General features: G+C 38.9%; 1 long non-coding RNA gene across 4 annotated transcripts in view; it reads left to right on the top strand.

Moving 5' to 3' along the window:
• LOC306651005 overlaps positions 1-15201 on the top strand; it is a 99383-nt gene extending 84182 nt beyond the window's left edge. For all 4 annotated transcript variants that reach the window (XR_013761077.1, XR_013761078.1, XR_013761079.1 and 1 more), the window contains one exon: positions 13715-15201. This is a non-coding gene — a long non-coding RNA (uncharacterized lncRNA). The remainder of the gene's footprint in view (positions 1-13714) is intronic.
• The last annotated feature ends 4479 nt before the right edge of the window (positions 15202-19680 follow it).

Genomic DNA, 19680 nt, shown 5'->3' on the forward strand with positions numbered 1-19680 from the left:
GAGGGCTTCAGGAACAGAGAATGTGATGTGGAGGAAGACCGAGTTGGCTTCTTTACACCCTCCGGTAAGGCATGAACTCTGCTTAGAGTAACAGAGTGGTGACATTACAAGGAAATTAACCACCTTGGACGAGTCACATTGGGAGTAGAGAGAGAAAGATGTAGAAAATGGACAAGGGAGCCCCAGGGAAGTCAAGGCTAATGTCTAGTCCTGATCTCAGGTGTCTAGGACATATTGTCCATTCCTGCTTATCTTCTTGGAAGACAGAGGTCATGTTTGTGACTTTCCGAGCATCCCTTCACTGAGTTATGAGGGAGGACAAGAAATTCAGGAATGGACTTTGAAGACACCATCTTCCGCAAACCCTTTTGTGCACACCTCTCTATATCAAATCTACTTTCAAGGTGTAATATAAAGAGAGAGACATTAAGGTTTCCTTGCCACCAACTTCTGACTTCTTTGCCTGAGGGCAACATGTGTGTTGTGCATGAAATAGCATACTCTGGATTCTTTCTCTAAGGCCAACCACAGTCTTGGTCTTCTAGGCCTTGAGCCGTTTTGTCCCCCTGTGCCCCGGGATTTCCCCCTTTACTCCCCCATGGAAGTATAGACAACTTGCTGTCTGTGTTCTTAGCCCTTGATATTTCTGCCTTTGACTTGAATCTCTTTTGAAACGATTGTGTGGTGGCTGGGCACAGCAAAATGAGTCAGTTCCTGCAGTTTGGTTACAAGTTCTCAAAAAGTATTTCAGAATGTGGATGTGGTCAGCAGAGTCATTTTCCAGGCATCTAAAAGGAAACCCACATCAACTGTAACAATTGAGCTTCAAACCAATGGCTGTGTATAACAGATGGCTCTATCCAACAGAACCAGGCCTGCTTTTCCTCAAAGCAAAGCCTGTAGCTGCCCTCTATTCCAAGCCTTCAATACAGATCTTACAGGGGAATTGATCCTCATATTTGCAAATCATGTTTTATCTGCTACTGCTTGCACAATGAGATGGAAGTTTTTTTTGTCTTGTTGCATTATAATTATTGGTGTGCATTAATTGTACAAAGTAGTGTTTCTTTGTGATATATATATATATATTTATATATATATATATAATGTTGCATGCTTTTGAGCATATCCATCTTTCCTATTACCCTCTTACTCCCCTTTGCCAATGATCCTGTTTCAATTTCCATGTCATCTTTTTCCTCACTAGATTCTACGTGAGATAAAACATGCAATACTTGTCTCTCCAAGTTCAGAGATAGAGATTTTGACCTCAAAGTTAACCCCCACCTCTTTTGTATCACCTCTTTTGCATCGAACCCAGAGAAGATTAACCACTGAGCCACTTCCCCAGCCCTTTTTTAAATTTTTAAACTTTGAGACAGTGTCTTGCTAAGTTTTTTAGGGCCTCTCTAAGTTGCTGAGGCTGGCTTTGAACTTTGGACCTTCCTGCCTCAGCCTCCCGAGACTTTGCAATTACAGGCATGTACCACTGCACCTTACTTAAATGTGGGCCCAAGTTTGATGTAAGAAATTATTTTCATAAAATAATATGTGGGATTAGAGTATGATTAGTATGAGGTTTGAAATGTGGCTTAGGGACAGAAACTGTGGTGATTTCACTAACATACCAAGGAGTAACTAACGTGGTTCAAGTACTACTGAAATACATTGACACAATTATTTTGTTCACTAATTGTTATGAATCTATATAGAGTAGTGATACTAATATAAATCCTTTTAAGTTTGTCATAACATTTAGAGAATATTTAGTTCAGCATAGGATTTAGAAATGATATGTGAATTTTGTGGGGCTTACTTCCTGCCCTTCTTTCAGTACTGGGAATTGAATCTAGGGGTGTTCTACCACTGAGTCACACCCCCAACCCTGATTTTAATTTTATTTTGAGACATGCTTTGTTTAGTTACCCAGTCTGGCCTGGGGCTTGTGATCCTTCCGCTTCAGCCTCCTATGTAGCTGGGACTACAGCTGTGTACCACTGCATCCAGCTCTTATGAGTTTTTTATCCTCTTGGGCACCATGGATTGTGTAAAATTTTGATTGAGTTTGTACTGAGAAGTCTTACACTACTTCCGGCATTTTGAATAGTATGAAAAAAAATGACAAAACTGAAAAATGGACAGTCTGAACACATGTATCACCAAAGATACCCAAATGACAGATAAGCCCATAAATAGGTGTTTGACATCATCTGTCATTAGGGAAATGGAAATCAAAACAATGAAATGACTGTATACTTACTGAAATGGCCTCAGTTGAAAAGACTGACCATATCAGGTGTGGGCAAGGATGTGCAGGATTTAGAATTCTCATACAGTGAGGCAGAGATGTGAAATGGCACATTTTGGAAGACAATTCGGCATTTTCTCAAAAAAGTTAAATATACACTTATCATATAATTGAGCTCTTCCACTCACAGGAAAGAAAACAGGTGTACATGAATGCTCATTTAATTAGATATGAATAAGAGCTGGAAACAGCTGTGATGTCCATTGACAGGTAAATGGATAAACAAATTATAGTGCATCCACATGATGGATACCATTCAATAATAAAAAGAAGTAAAGTATTGCTACTTTCAGTAACTTGGATTACCCTAATCTATGAAAATTTATACTGTCCCATTCCATTTATATAAGACTTCAAAAAATTCATAGAAGTATACAACAACAGATCAGTGATTGCCTGGTGTTGGGGAAGTAGAGGTGGCAAGAGGGAGGATTTCGCAAGGGTACAAGAAGACCCTGGGGCTAGAGGATAATTTCACTGTCTTGATTATGGTGATGGTTTCACAGGTGTATAATTTGTTAAACCTAACCATATTGTGCACTTTAAATATGTGCAGTTTATCTAGGTGTGGTGGTGCATGCCTGTAATCCCAGCAACTCTCAGCAATTTATCGAGGCTCTCTGAATTAAAATGAAAAGGACTGGGAATGTGGCTCAGTGGTTTAGTGCCCCTGGGTTAACCATCCTTGGGTTCACTCTCTAGTATCCCTGAAAAATACATGTGGTTTATTATATGTCATTTATACCTCAATTAAAGGCACCAGAGTACCTAAGAAATCATTGTTATAGGAGATGGAAGGTTTTTAAATGCCCTTTTTTTGACAGAATAAAAATTAGCATCTCTTGGGGGAAAAAACTTGATTAGAATTTTAATGGTTTGGGGATAGAAATACATAGCTTTTTCCTAGTACAGATAAGCAGTCAAAGTTAAACAGCACAATGCAGTATCTTTTCTTGCTGCTTATAAGACATTTGTACAAGTGGTTCAGGAAATATCTTTTCTAGCATAATGGGGCCAGCTACCTACCTGATTTATTTAAAAAAAAATTGTACTTTATATACCACTGTTACATTGTGCAATTTGTGACATATGAAGCTGACCTCAGATGGCAAAGACAAGTCACAAAAATGCCCACCTTTAGACTCTACCATTGTTACAGAAATAATCTCATATTTGGAGAGTAGAAACTTTATCATATTTTTGAGCCTGATTGAGATATAATTGATAATAAGAATTTTATCTACTTATGGTGTACTTATGATGTCTCCATGTGTGGTTGAATTATGAAGTGATTACAGTTAGGCTCATTAGCACACGCATCACCCCACATAGTTGTCAGTTTAAGATCTACTCTTGACAAATTTTAGGCATACAATACAGAATTATTAACTATAAAGTACTTGCATAAACCTCGTTTCATGTGATCCTCTCTGTGATCCTTTTATAGTTAGGGTCCTTATAATTCCTATTTGCTTGAGGGACAAACAGACCCAGAGAAGCAAAGCTCACCTGATCACAGATCCTCCATCACCCTTTGTCTAGGGAGAAAGCTTACCATTCTCCCTACTACTACTTGCTTGTTCCCCAAACTCAGTCATTGAGTTTTTGGCCAAGAATCATGGCTCATCAGTTTGTCAGACAGGTATCAGAGTCCCTTGTATTTGTATAATAAAGTATTCAAGTCAGTGATCCCCTCCAGTTCTCAGTTTCCCCATCTGTAAATCAGTAACAACCACCAGCTTCCTAGTATTGTGGCTGGGTCATAGAGCTACAAAATGCTTTGCCACTCAAACTGCTTTCCAGTGAATGCAATAAACTGCATGGGGACCAGTTAGAACCTTTTTAACCTTTAGATGGCATTTCACAAAACACATTTTTAGGAGGCAGAAAAAGTTCTGTGGTCAAGTAAGTTCAGGAAAAGCTTGAGTGGAACCACATCAACTAGGTTTCTTTCTTGAAGAATTTCTCAGAACCTTTTGTATTTGTAGCAAATTTTTAAGAAGAACATATGGTTCATGGGTACATGTACATTTCTCAGATTTAATAGATTCAAAGAACTGGTTTTCATGGATCATCTCCTGGTTGAGTCCTCCAGAGAACAAACTTTGGTAATGCCTGTTTTACAACTTGTTATTTGATGTACTGGTAAAATGACAATTTTCCTAAAGTCTTTCTATCCATCCCCACTGGCATGTCTAAAACAAAACATTACTTGTTTTTTTTCTGATTCATTCTTGAGATTTTCAGTTTCTAGACTTTTTTAATTCATGGGCTCAAAAACTCATCCAGGTGTATTTAAACCTTTAAAAATTAGGGGATATAATAATATGAAAGCACAAAGAATGTAAGGTTTTATCTGAGGATGGAACTCAGTCAGAAGAAACCCTATGTTTTTCTTTTCTTTTGACCAAAGCCTCCAATTCTGCTCTTTAAAGCATCTCCATTTGTTCCATCCCTATTTCTGTGGTCCATCTTGGCTTTCATCAGGGCAGCTGTGGAAGAAAAGTGGTGATGTACAAGGGAAGGGTTTACATTTACTGTTGAACCCAGTAGTAGGGTGAGTTTTACCTTTAAGCATGAAAAGAATGATCATCCCAGGAATTGTTTTTTCCCCCAGTTTGTTCCTCAAGAGAATTTAATAATCAGAATAAGACTCATACGAGAGATGACATCAAAGTGAGTAGTCATTTCTTTGAATAATTTGAATAGGCTTGGTGCCCCTTTGTACTAGCTAGGAATGGGAAGCAGGAGAAGAAACCCGGGGATGGGGGACATGGAGGCAGAGAGGAAATGAGGCAATCGCAGACCTAGGTACACTTAGCACTGCCAATTATATTTAAGAATTAGAAGTTGAAGATTATTCTTAATTTATGAGCCCCTTATGCCCTGCCATTTTCTCTACACAAGAGGGTTTTGCTATTCCTTTTATTTTAGGTATGTGCAGGGTGGTACTAGGTAGGGCTGGAACCCAGGGCCTTGTATCTCCATTTATTCCATTCCTAATTCTTTGGTCTGTCTTGGCTTTCATCAGGGCAGCACTGTACCATGAGCCAAGTTTCAAGTCAAGATGTTCCTTTTTGACTGAATTGCCATTTATACTCCCCAAGTTCCCCCTACACACACACACACACACACACTCACTCTCTCTCTCTCTCTCTCTCTCTCTCTCTCTCACACACACACACACACACACACACACACACACGAGTTGGTCCTTCCAAAGCATATCTCTCCTGAACTCTCTCCACTCCTAGAAAGAGGAACCAGATTTCCCGTTACTTACCATCAATATAAACAATAATTTTGTTTCTGTTATTTCCCCTTTCAACCTAGTGATAAAGTTGACCACTGCTGCTCCGCACTCCCTGCACAGGAAGAAAGACTTCCTTCCTTCATCTCTTGCTTTTGCCCAGGCCTATGAATAATCTTCCCTTTCTTGGTGGACTCACCTTTTCTAACTTTAAAAACAAAAACAAAAACAAAAACATTACTCTGAAGAGTTTGGTACCCCTGTCTCCTTCCCTTCTCAACCTTTGTCTTCAGTATCACTCTTCATATTTCTGACTATGTCATCGTAGACCATCTCCTTTTGCAAGCTGAGCATGTGATCTTCAGGTGTTTTCTTCTTTGTCATTTTTGGGAGTCTTATTTCTGCGTTTGATTTTTGGATTGAATTGAATCAATAGTATTTCTCTAAATGCTTATACTCACACCCTGTCAAAAACCCTCCGCTGTTTACCTCATTTAGCACATTTCAAACCAGTCTTTCCTTAACCTCACTAGCTTTCCCATTTTCTATTACACAAGTAGAATCCATGCTTTCCTCCTGTTCCTCTTTGTTGAATGTTGGTGCTGTAGCTCGTAGGTTATCGTGTGGTCTCTATAGGTATGGTATATACATTTATCCCTAATCATTTTCAAACCATTTGTATTAGTCCTTCTGTAAAGCTGCTCCCCCACCCTTTCCACTGCAGCTATTTCCCCGCCTCCCAACCACTTGTCAATCTGTGAACATCCTAGCTAGCTATTGGTTCATCAGTCAGCTTGCAAGTATCCTTCTCCCTTATTGGTCTGGTTAGCCCGCGGAATTCAACTGCTTAAGAATAGCTCCCTACCATTTTCTCTCTCCTCCTTACTTTCACTCTTTCTCTCTCCTCGCTTTTTACTGTCTCTCTTGCTCTCGTTCTCTCTCTTTTCCTCTCATTTTCTCTCTTACCCTGCAGGGAGATACTCTGTTTGCTTAATAAACACTCTTATGTGAGTTCCCGTGTCTGGAGTGGTTTCTGGGTTCTTACAATCGTGCTGTGACTGCCCCCGGACACAGTCTCACCTTCCATTTGCCCGGACACTCTGCTCTGCATCCATCACCGGACTTCAGATTGGTGAGTTCCCTAGGCGGGTTCCCCTAGGCCTCTACTGACCTGAGAAGTGTCTGTTGAGTGTCCGGGGCCCTCAAGGTGGCTGAGGGGTGGGGGTACCCCCAGTCACGACTTCTAATAGTTACAGCTGGCCCCCTTAGTCGGTCTTGTCTGCCAGGTGGCTTCCTGATTTTATGGTGGAGATTCTCTCTCAGGCTTGAGGCCCCTCTTCACTCTCACTCTTGCTCTCAAACTCTGACGTCAGGTCCTCAACTCTGTCGGCTTTTGCCCGGCACCCAGACTGATTGTGTGACAACACCATCGATGTGCTGCCTCCTCGTCTCCAGCCAACTACTCTGACCTTGGGACGCCCTGGCCACTAACTCGGCTGTATCAGTCTCCACCATGGGATCTGGGTCCTCCATTCTGGCAGATTCACCCCTGGGAACCCTTCGCCTGACCCCCAACTTAAAGCCATCAAAGCTTATTCGTCTGTGTACCCTTTAGATAATCAATCCAAAATGCCCACGTAATGACACACAGCTTCTGTGAGCACACAGCCAGAAGGAAAGGGATTCCTTATCTTCAAGTCTTTTCTTTTCTTTTGCTTCTTTGCTCCTCTTGCAAACTCGAACACCTTCTTTTGGCTTCTTCTCCCCCTCTTAATCCCTCCTCCTCCTCCAACTTCGACTCAGCTAACAAACCACCTTGATACCCGTCCACTGTGACAGAGGCCCCTCCGGCCCCTGCTTCTACATCTCCTTTGCCCCGTTCTGTTTCTGATTCCATTCCCCTGCCCATTCCACCTATTCCTCCTGCCATGAGGTCCCGCATACATGTTCTAGTCCCCTCCTATGGGAGGTGACTGGTGTGGAGGGAGTAACCAGCCCAACAGTCGGTGGCATATCACAGTAAGGAGTATGATACAGCAGCCCCATTCCTCACAAGTAGTTGGAGATAATGATTCACAATTTTCTGCATCCAAACCTCAATTGATTACTAACCAGGAAAAAGGGTTAAAATGCCCTAGGCATCAAGTTTCTGCTAGATCCTGTTAGCTCAGCTCCTTTCAGATCTTAGTCAAGGCTTATCTCCACACTCCTTGTCCCATTCCAGGTCGAAGAAGCCAGAGTGGTTGTCACCCCCCTTTCCCTACAGCAGTAAGGAGTTCCTAAAACTACAGGGGGGGGGGGATGAAGCCAGAATTGGGGATAGGCAGTTAGTGTAGAAGTCAGTCAAATTGAAGAAATGAAGTCCATGAAAGCCATCTGTCTCTGGAAGTCTGGAAGTTGGATACTGTCTCTGGGAGAATGGACTTATTACATCTCACCTGCAAAACCAGGCCTAGTCTCAGGCAGGAAGCAGAGATAAGGGGGGAAAGAACTGGAGAACAAAAGATCTCCTTATAAAAACAGAAATGGGGGAATATAATATAATATAAAGCTGCTCCCCTGCCCTTTACACTGCAGTCATTTCCCTGCCTCCCAACTTACAACCTAGCTTGTCAGTCTGTGAACATCCTAGCTATCTATTGGTTCATCAGTCAGCTTGCAAGTATCCTTCTTCGTTATTGGTCCCTTTAGCCTGTGGAATACGATTGCTTAAGAATAGCTCCCCCGCCATTTTTTCATGCTCTCTCCTCTTGGCTTTTCACTCTATCTTGTGCGCTCTCTTTTCCTCTCATTTTCTCTCTTATCCTGCAGGGAGACACTCTGTTTGCTTAATAAACCCTCTTATATAAGTTCCTGTGTCTGGAGTTGTTTCTGGGTTCTTACACCTTCCATATCTTCACATTTCCTCTGTTAGTGTGTCTTTTCTTTGTGCTGTGATCCATTTTTATAAAGCCACCTATTTAATAACTTGACTTACTACCATAGAACTCATGACAACTGATGCCTAGTGTGGTTCAATTTCTGGTAGACTTCTGTGGTTTTTGGAAGAGGCCTTGTGTAAGTCTACTATAATTAAATTTTTTAACCATCATAAGCAAAAGAAATTTCATATATGGATGCCTCATTTCTCCCCAAGTACCTGTTCAGTTGTCTCACTGGAGTAGGTAGTGTTTCCTTATCCAATGACTTGAAGGGAGTTTAGGATAGCTTTCATGATCCCTAAAGATGACTCAGTTCTACAAGTCTGTTGTAAGGTTCCATAAAGCTAAGATGAAAGGCTAGAAATACTTTCAGGCTCAAGAAATAAAAGAGTTTTCCTGAAATGGAGATATTCTCCCACTGTTTTTGAAGTGCATCAGTACAGGTGCCAGGACATTTTATAGTCTAATTGACTCAGATTACTTTAGTCGACAAATACTTAACTAAAAGATTACTTTGTACTAGGGTGCTCTGCTGGTATGTAGGAAATCTCAGAAAAAGAATGGGACACAGTTTTTTTTTTTTTTTTTTTTTTAACCCCCAGAGAGACCACATTCTCATGGGGAGATATATTTCTAAACAAATAATTGGAGAGCAAATGTGACTTGTGTTTCTGCAGGAGATATAGACTGAGTGATCTGGGAGCCTGCCCTGAGTATTATGTAGCTAACTTTGCAAGGGTCCAGCAAAACCCCCTATCATCTTAAGTCTCTTTGAACCAGGCCCAGCAGTGAGAGGAGGAGCTGGGCAGGCATTGAGTAGAGACTAAATATTTGTTCCTCCTTCAGCCCATCTGAGCTGAGTGCAACTTGCTGGAAAGAGTTGCAGAAGACCAAAACAAGAAGATATTTAGATGACCAAAAGAGTCCGAACAAAGTCATAAACAGCCTTGGTGGAGATTTGATTGTAAAGGAAGCCTGAAGTACCAGAAACTTGATATCTCTAAAAAATAGCTCAAGGCTTAAAAGTGGGTATAAATGTAGGAAGACCACAGTAATAGTGTAGAATAGTATTAGGTTCATTTAGTGTAAATGAAAGTCTCGTGAGTTCTTGGGAATCAACTGACTTTCTAAAATTTATAAGGTTGGAAAATAGTTATTTGATAGTATTTTTTAACTTATTGATGGAATGTTAATTATTTAACTTTTCTAATGACAAGAATTCTTCATTGTTTTGCACACTACTGACATTGTATAAAGAGAAATGCTTTAAGGATTTCTTCCATGGATGGAAGAGAGAGACAGAGACATGCACATGGACTTAGGTCAATTAATTTCTGGAATCTGTCCAGAAAAAGGCTATTATTTAGGTTAAACCTATCCTTTTTATCTGAGTGTTTTTGATGAGTAAAATGACTCATGTTTTCATCTAATGGTCGTTTTTTAAAAATTGATTTTCATTCAGAGGGATTAAAACCGTGCTCCTAATTGCTAAATATTATTTTTAAAAAACTAGTCTGAGTCTGTCTTTATGGGCTATGAGTGGTTTCGCCCTTAGAAGCTTGTTTTAGGATTGTGTGCCAACCCAGTCCCTTCCCAGGCCTGTTTAGACTAGAATTATTTGGCAGAGAATGTCTTATAAAGTGTCTCAAGCAGGAACGTCCCAGAAAATGTTCACCTCAGTCTTGAATTTGACTTGCAGAGTAATTTACTAAATAGAGAGATGTGAGGATCAAGTGACCATCAGCTGGTATAAATGTTGTTGGTCATTGTAGTCACAGGATCTCAGGTATGCAGGAGGTGGATGGGCTGCAATCACGTGCCTGGTTATGGTGATACCCTGGTTCAAGTGCTGTAACGTAACACAGAAGGAATCCAAGTTCACAGGAATGTACTTTAATTAGACACCTGTATTTAAAAGGCTGGTTTCTGCTGTAGCATAATTTCACCCTGTGGCACACTGTGTGTACTTCGGTGCATTTCTTTCCTGGTCTACAGTTAGAATTAATTAGACTTTTTGTTCTTAACCATGTGAGAGGCAGTTGAAAAAAGACAGTTTTATTGAAGTATAATTTGATGAACAGAGAACTTGCATATATTTCATGTGGACAATTTGAGTTTAGACCGTGCAAACATCTGTGATATCATCACAACAATGAAGATCATAGACATTTCTCCCAAAATTTCCTTGTGTCCCTTTGTTGTGTGTGTTTTAAGAACACTTAACATGAAACCTGCCTGGTGAGAGGCAATTTTTGTTCACTTTTAAAGTAAACTATTAGAATAGTGGACTGGCTCAAGCTCTTCCAAATCCATAAATAGAAGTTGACTGTGTTCCTCTTTAGTTAACAGAAGGTTACTGGCACATGCACTGAAATATGTGAAATGTCATCAATGGGGGTTGGAGAACATGTGAAACCAAACTTCATGGGACTATAGAAAATTGTGGAACTAGAAGGCATTTGGAAGTTTTCATATTTACAAAAAGATAGATTGTTTCACTTTTGAAGAGTCATTTTGACAAGTTCGACTTAGGAAAATTAGCATTCTGGCAGTACTGTGAAATTGTTCATCCCTCTTCCTTTACTTCCATATACAGCCCTTGGGATTGGAATTTCTTTCCAGAAGCTACAATTTCTATTGTTAGGAGTGCTTTGTGAAGGCAAAAGGCAAAACAGAAAGGCCTGGGTAATTCCTTTTAAAAGACTGGGGAATTCTACTCTGTTTAGTTGAATGACCCATGAAATGGCTTTTTTTTGATTTTTCGGGAAACTTTGATATGAATGTCATTTTCTATCTGGCAGCTTGACTTTGAATGTCAGTGGGGTTCTTCACTTGTCACTTTGGCATATAGGTTGCCCCTGCTCTAACTTGAATGTAAGCTCTTCAAATTATAGGATAACTTCAAGTAATGCACTTTATCCAGTTCAGAGTCGGCTTTCCAACAGCAGGTGGCAGGCTTAACTTTTAATCAGTGCTTTCCTCCCTTGAAGCTCTTTCCCCACCTTAGGCAAATGGTCTTTAGCCAGAATGGATGGAGTTTTTGGTTTGTTGTCATTTTTGTTTTGTTGGTTTGCACTGTGACTAAGACTTAGGCAGAGTTCCTTGGTTCCAATTTTGTTTCACATACTGGAAATAAATTGTCTTCTTAATCATTAGTTAATAGGATTATGTAGCCCAATACTTCTATTTTTAATCCTCTTTCTTTGACTTGTTGGTGAGTATCCCATGTTCATTGTATTTTGTATACTTTGTTTTTAATAAACTTTAAAAATATATGCTATTGTATTGGTTAGTGGTTGACACTAGGAGAAAAATCTTCAATAAAATTTTATTTACAGTCTTTCCTATTATGTAACCTAGTTAAATTTGAAATGAGGGGGGAAAGGCCATTTTAACTGCGTTCTTTTAAGCCCATTTAATAAGATTAGGAGGCTAGATAAGGCTGACTTAGAATTCAAAAATTCCATTTTTTTCTAATCTGAAGATAGACCAAGATACATAAAAGACAGTCCTTTGGATTTTGTCTTTGGAACTAACCAAATTAAACCCAAACCTCAATTTAATTGTTAGTCTTTCTTATAAAAGTTGAGTTATGAATGATTTTAGTTGCTTTTGAAAAAATTTTGTGTGTTGTATAAATGCTTTATTCTATATTGAAAGTGAGATTCAGCCAGACCTGCACTGTAGTCTTTTTCCCATTTCAGTATGTATGCTTTGGTTTGTAGGTAATGCCCAACTATACTTCATAGATGAGATTTATTTTAAATCATTTTTTTAAAAACCAGCAATCAAACAAAAACCCATGTCACCTTTTAAATTCCACCCTTATCCTCCCCTGAAGAGCTGACCATGCCAGCAAAGCACTATTATTATAACTTGGCAAATGAGTTGCCTCTTAAAATTAGGCATCTATGATTAAATAATTAAATCAGTCACTAGATAATGTATATACTTAGAGCTCCCAGAAAGCTGGTAATCTTTTCTTACAGCTAACATTAAAAAAAGAAGGGAGCCACTTCTCTTGACAGTAGGTATTTGACTGTCATTCTAAGGTCCAACTGCATGGCCAATCAAATTTGTGCTAATTTAAAGCTTTAAGACTTTAAGAAATTTCTTCCAATTGATCATAATACTCCTAATCTTTTTAAAGTGATTACTAAGACATATTAAATTCATAAGAATGTTAGATTCTAAGATGTGTGTACTTGGAGCAAAGTTGCCTAGTCATTTACATTCAAGAATAATCCTAAAAGTAGAAAATAATAACAGATTGCTGGGCCTTCTTTCTTTCTTTCCTTCCTGGGGTTATTCTTTTCCTCCACAGATGTGGGTATGATTCTCCTCCTCCTCCTCCTCCTCCTAGCTAATCAAATGTCAGGCCTTTAGCGAGACTTGCTTGACTACCTTAAAAAAAAAAAAAAAAAAAAAAAAAAACCACAAACAGCATTCCCCCTTACTGTTGCTTACCCTTTGAAATGACTATTTATAACTATTTTCCTGTCTTCATGGTAAATCTTACATTCTCTGTTCCACGAGTAGAGGGACTTTGTTAAGTGTTGCATCCCCAATGCCTGGAATAAAATACAGAGAAGGGACTTAGTGAGTATTTCTGGATGGATAAATGAGTAAATGGGTCAATGGCAAGGGCACCAATCCTGTAACTTATTTTATGACTGTATTGTATTATGGGAGGAAAGCTTGGAACTAAACCAGTGAGCTGGTGCTTGCATATTTTGCAGATAACATTTCTGCAGTTTTCTTTGATGTTTTAGACATTGGTAGAAATAACTGTCATTTTCCATTTATAGTAGGAAATCATTTTTTAAAAAAATATAATTTACATCTGTCCATCATAGCTAGATTACCCATCTTAAAGTAACATAAAGCATCAAAGATGCTCCAAGGTCACAATAAAATTGTGGATTGGGTTGCTTTTCCTTTATACATATTTACATCTTAACTGAAAAACATCCCAATAATCAAGTATGTGTGCTTCAGAAGTTCATCTTTTTTGTTTGCTGCTGAATCTCTAGCACCTGAGAGAATATCTGACACTTAAAATCATTCAATCAGGATTTATTGAATAAGTAATTGAATCTAAAGGTGGTTTGAAACTGCATAAATGCAGTTATTTTCAAAATATCCATTCATAACCCAGAAAAAATATGCAAATTAAATCTTGAAATTGTTTTCTCATTAGTTTACAGTATTGACATATTTTCTTTCCTTCCACAGCATCCCTCCTGAGATGGCTGCAGATCGTCAAATTGCTGGAAGGTATAGGTGCCCTTGATGGCTCAGTAGCCAGTGTAGATCCTGTCATTTGTAATCAGCAGCTACATCTGGCTACTGGGTCTCTGATGGCATCTTCTAGCTCCTGTTACAGTGCCATGAGCAAGATCATTTGTGCAGTCTTTAATAATGAAGACTTTGTATTGTGTTACATGTGCACATGTGTGCGCATACACAGAGTTTTGAGAAGTCCTCCATTATTAGTTGGGTTTAGGAAACTGTTGAGGCTTTCTGAATGATGAGGTCATTGGCTCTTGATATCACATGTGGGTAGAATCTGGATATCGTAACAATCTGCATTAGTTAATACCATCTACCCATCCGCCCACTCACCTGCCATACATTCATCTCTTGACTTGTAAAGGGTGTTTTCAAAATAACAGGATGATTAGATTAAATAAGGATAAATTGATCTGATAGTTTCAGGTAATTTGATTTGTAGTAGGTGAGTCCCAAAACTTCTGACTTTTGGTTGCCTTTTCCTCTGTGGTAGAGAAGACACATAACTTGACATCTTGAATGCAGCAGGCAATTGTTTTGAAACAGTTTGTGCAGACAACTCATGAGCTAAATATCCAGGTCTGTGGCATGAACCTGGCATACAATGTAGATTTCTGTGTTTATTCGGCAACAGCTACATTGTCTGCTGGGTTTCAGGCTACCTGGAAACATGTTCTCCATTGGCTCTCTCATCGGTGTTCACCTTTAATATTGCTGAAAAACTTCTAGGAGGCATAAATCAGTGGGGTTTATCATTGGCCGAGTATAGAGAAAGGGCCCCATGGAAGCTGATCACCTTAGTACATAATGGTTTCATTATGGTTTACCCATAATAGCCTTACCAGTTTCTTATCACAAACTTTCTTTATCCTGCTTCAACTCTCAGTGATTGGTCACTTAAATGTTACTATGAATTATTATTTGATTTTTATTTGTAATTGCTATCAGAACGTGTAACAAGCCATAGTCCTAATCACACTCCCCTACAACTTCATTGTAACTCCCACTTTAGCTTCTCACTGACCTGCTGCAGGAGCCTCCTTTGCTTTTGTTCTTCATTTGCCCTTGCCCTTTAACTTGTATGATCCTCTGTCTCACCCAGATCCGAATCTTTCACTCTCCCCTGACACCCATTTATTCCCTGAGAGTGAATTCTGGAGTTTAAATAATGTGGACTGTTTAAAACTCTTCACTGTCTTCTGAAACAATGTCTAGAGTTAAAAACACACTGAAGAGAATGAAAGTAACTTCTGGAAAATACAAGTGTTACAATGTTTTATTTGCCTGCCTTTGGTGAAGAAATTTAGTTCTAAAACATGTTTTAAGAAACTGTCCATGTAGACTGTAAAATTCTCAATAATAAAAGAACTTTACTGGAATTTATTAAATCTTGGTTTATGATCTGGAGATTATTAGTAAGAAACCATGTATTTTAAGTTAATATGGATTAAAATAGAAAAGAAATGGAAACATCAGTGTTTGCATGTAAGTCATGTGTATTGATAAAATTCGTTTTTGTCACCCTATGTTGAATTCAATAAAAATAAAGCTAACAACATGGACTTTTTTCTGTGTGTGTGTGTCTTTTGGTTCCTACCTACCAATCCATTCCCTCATCTGTCATGTACTGGAGTCACTGGCCTGCATATCCTGGAAAAAGAAGATCATTCAATTTGAGTTGTCTGACAACCTTTGAAGAGTGATTATGGCTTGGTGCAGCCTGGTTATATCAATGTCATAATTATCAAAGGGTCTGTGTTTCCTTTCTCCCGTCTCCACTTCCCTCCTGAAGTTCTGCAAATCCCTTTGCCTATCATGAAACAAAATGCTGACATTGATGCCAGGTGAAAAGAGCTTCCTACATCCATGGTCAAGTTTTTATTTCCCTCTTGGGTCTCATGTACCAGTATTGGATTGACCCCCATCACAAGGTTGAGGATTGTGACACAATACATATTCAGGCTTTCTTCCCAGTTCCTGGTATAAAGCTCCTAAAATCCTCAAAGTGTTAAGGGAATATCTCATTCTAATATTTAGTCTTATTCCCTAGTTCCTGATACACAATTGTCTAAGACTCCTGGAACCTGTGATGAGCTAATCTTTTGTATGTTAATGAGGTGACTGATGACTGGGGGCCCTTATTTAGCTTCCAGAAGGGGGTTGCACAACAAAGACCAAGATGTGATTAGAGGGTTGGAACTTCCAGTCCATTCCCTGACCTCTACAGACTGGGTAGTTACTATTGTTTTTAAAATTCCAGTGCTGGCATGGAACCAGGGCCTCATATATGCTAGGCAAATGCTGTACCACTGAGCTATATCCCCTGCCCATTAATCACTATCTTAGTCCATTTATAAATGCTACTGAAACAAAGTACCCGAGACTGGGTAACTTATATAAGAACAGTTTTCCCACGGTTCTGGAGACTGGAAACATATGAGGGTCATCTTGGTGTGAACTCCCTTGGTAGAAGGGAAAAAGGAGTGGAATCTTGTGTCCTTACATAGTGGAAGAGTGTAATAGAAAACTCCTTTCCTCGAACCCTTTTATTAGTCAATCCCCACCAAAAAAAAAAAAAAAAAAAAAAATACCAAGCAGGTCGGTCCCATCCATGAGGGCCTCACCCACATAACTTAATCATCTCCTAAAGGAGATGACATTGGTGATAAGGTTTAACTAAGGACAACTTCAGAATATGGCATTCCATTATTGACCTCCAAATTCATGTCCTCACATGGAATATGTTCATTCTATCCCAATAGCCACAAGTTCTTGTTGCAGCAACTCTAAATGTTGTCTCATCTAAATCTAATTACTTCTTTAAAGGCTGTGCCTCTTAAAACTATTAACATTTGCAGTTGTTTCAACATTTAAATTTCGGGGGCCATTCGGATCACAGCAGTCATTAAACAGCTAATGATTTAATCAGTCGTGTGTATGTAATGAAACTTTTGTAAAACACCACAAACTTTGAGGTTCAAATAGCCTCCATGTTGGGAGACTGGCATGACGTGGAGAGAGCCTGGAAGCCCAGCACCCCTTCCCGCTTACCTTGCCCTGTGCACCTCTTCCGTTTGGTGGATCCTGACTTGAAATAAGCCAGTCACAAAATTAACTTTCCTTAAGTTTTGTAAGCTGTTCTAGCAAATTATTAAACATAAGATGTTCTTGGTATCTCCTGTTTTATAACTGATCGGAAGTATAAATGGCCCAGAAATTGCAATTGGCATCTGAAATAGGGGCAGTCTTGAGCCTATAACTGGTAATCTGACAGTAACTCCAGGTAAAATTGACTCTTAATTGTAGACTCCCTGCTGGTGTCATCAAAACCCTACACATTTGGCGTCAGAAGTGTGAGTGAAAACAGGACGAGGGTGCAAATGACCAGAGACTTGGTTTCTCACCTTTACTCATTTTTTTTTCTCACTGTTGGAACTTAAAATTCCCACGAATGGGAAATGATGTAGTTGCTTTTGAAAAGTTTAGCAATTCTTCAAAGGAAATTGCCATGTGGACAAGAAATTTCACTCATATTTATATACCCCAAATAATTAAAAACAAAGCCAAATACATGTCCATATATATTCATAGAAATGCCAATTCCTATTCACAATTCCTATCCACAATTCCAAAAAGTGGAAAGAACCCTAATGCCCATCAACTCATGGATGATAAATATTATACAATGAAATGTTTACACAGCCATAAAAGGTATAAAGCACTGATTTATGCTATAATGTGGATGAACTTGAAAATAGGCCCAAAAGGCCACATACTACATTATACGAAATGTCTACAGTAGACAACTCTTCAGAGACAGTAGGTCAGCCAGGACCTGGGGTTGAGGAGTGACCGACCCCTCATGGGTACAGAACTTATCTTTGGGGTGATGGAAATTTTACAGAATTGATGTTATGGTGATGGTTGTGCAACTTTTTGGATATACTGGAGAACACTGAGTTTTATACTTTGAAAGCGGTTGGATTTCATGATATATGGAAAATGATAATATGGACAGTGCCCACATACTATGAATTGCTGGATGTTAGTATATACATTATGAAATGCATTGTAATACATTTATTATATGTTTAATGTGCATTTATAATGTAAATTAACATTAATATACTATGACCTACATAACTCGGATTTCACCATTGGTCTCACTATTGTCTTCTGGTTTAAAATGCAATCTAAGTTCCCACTTTTTTTTTTCTTTTTTTGTGGTGCTGGAGACTGAACTCAGGGCCTTGTGCTTGAGAGGCAAGCATTCTACCAATTGAGCTATATTCCTAGCCCCTAAGTTCCCACTTTGGATTATCATGTGTCTAGCAGTTTCTCAGCCTTTTATCTTTCTTGACTTTGACATTTTGGAATAGCACAGGCCAGTTATTTTGTAAAATGTCCCACAATTTGGATTTCTCAGATGATTCCTTCTGCTTAAATTTGGGTCACACATGTTTGGCAAGAATACTACAGAAGTAACATTGTGTCCTTCTCAGTGCATCATATCAGGAAGCACATTATGTTTATTTGTCCCACTACTGGTGATATTAACTTTGATGGTTTGCTTAAGTTGATGTCTGATCCTGGCTATGCATACTTTCTTGTTTATAAAAACTTCCTTTTACCATCATTCTCTATTTCCATTTTTCTTCACTCCCAACACATAGTCAACTGTTTAATATGTATGATTTAGTTTCTATTTGTTCTTGAAAAATGTTCATTGATTTGGTGTCTAGGTACATTTCATTTACATGAGTGACACCACGTTAGAACTCATCCAATTTCTTACATGTTTTTTAAAAAATTAAGCACTGTTCTTGCGGTCCATGTTGCTTCTAATTCTGCATTTTACCCCATAGAGTACAACTACATTTGACCTATGCCATTTCTAGTGTTGGACCCCAAATGGGATCCAATTCCTACCTACATAAACAATATTGTAGTGAACATTTTAATATGCATCTCCTTATGGATCTGTGTAGGAAATTATTTGGAATATATAGGGAGGAATGAAGTTGTTGGCTCATAGGAGATTTTTTCCCCCACACACTTAGAATGGCCTGATCAGTGCATGTTCCCAACATCTGTGAATGTTTCCTATGCACCACTCTGCTAATAATTTAATGAAGCTGTTTCTGCCAGTCAAAAAGGTATGTGATATTGTGATAATTTGTATTTCTCTGGTTACTAATTATAGGAACATCTTTTTTCATGTTTCAGCTTTTCTGTTTGCAACTTTCCTGTTCATGCTTCCTGCCCCACCCATTTTTAAATTTTGGGTGGGGGGCACCAGGGATTGAACTCAGGAGCACTCAACCACTGAGCCACATCCCCAGCCCTATTTTTTATTTTATTTAGAGACAGAGTCTCACTGAGTTGCTTAATGCCTCGCTTTTCCTGAGGCTGGCTTTGAGCTCTTGATCCTCCTATCTCGGCCTCCTGAGCCTCTGGGATTACACCACCACCACCACAGCTGGCCCACACCTTTAAATTTTAAAGTATGCTTTTAAAAGTACAACACACTCATGAGAAAATGCATATAAGATAAATGAATGAGCAACTTACTGAATACATTTGTGTAACTGCTACCTAGGTCAAGAAATGGAACATTGTCAGCATCTCACACTTGGCCCCCATGCACACTCTCACTAACTGTCCCTCCTCCCTCCCCACAGGTAACTGCCATCCTAAATTATAACATCATACCTTAGTTCTGCTTGTTAATGAAGTTTCTGTGAGTGCAGTTAGTCGCATGATCTTTTTCATATTTGGTTTATTTTTTTCTCAAAGATACATGTGAGATTTATCCTTGATGTGCACAGGTGTAGTTTGTTCATTTTTATTCCTGCATTTTAATCCATGTTAGTAAATTTTTCTTTTCTTGCCATGCTGGGGATCAAATC

The sequence above is a fragment of the Sciurus vulgaris genome, assembly GCF_902686455.1.
Source record: "Sciurus vulgaris genome assembly, chromosome: X".
Taxonomy (NCBI): domain Eukaryota; kingdom Metazoa; phylum Chordata; class Mammalia; order Rodentia; family Sciuridae; genus Sciurus; species Sciurus vulgaris.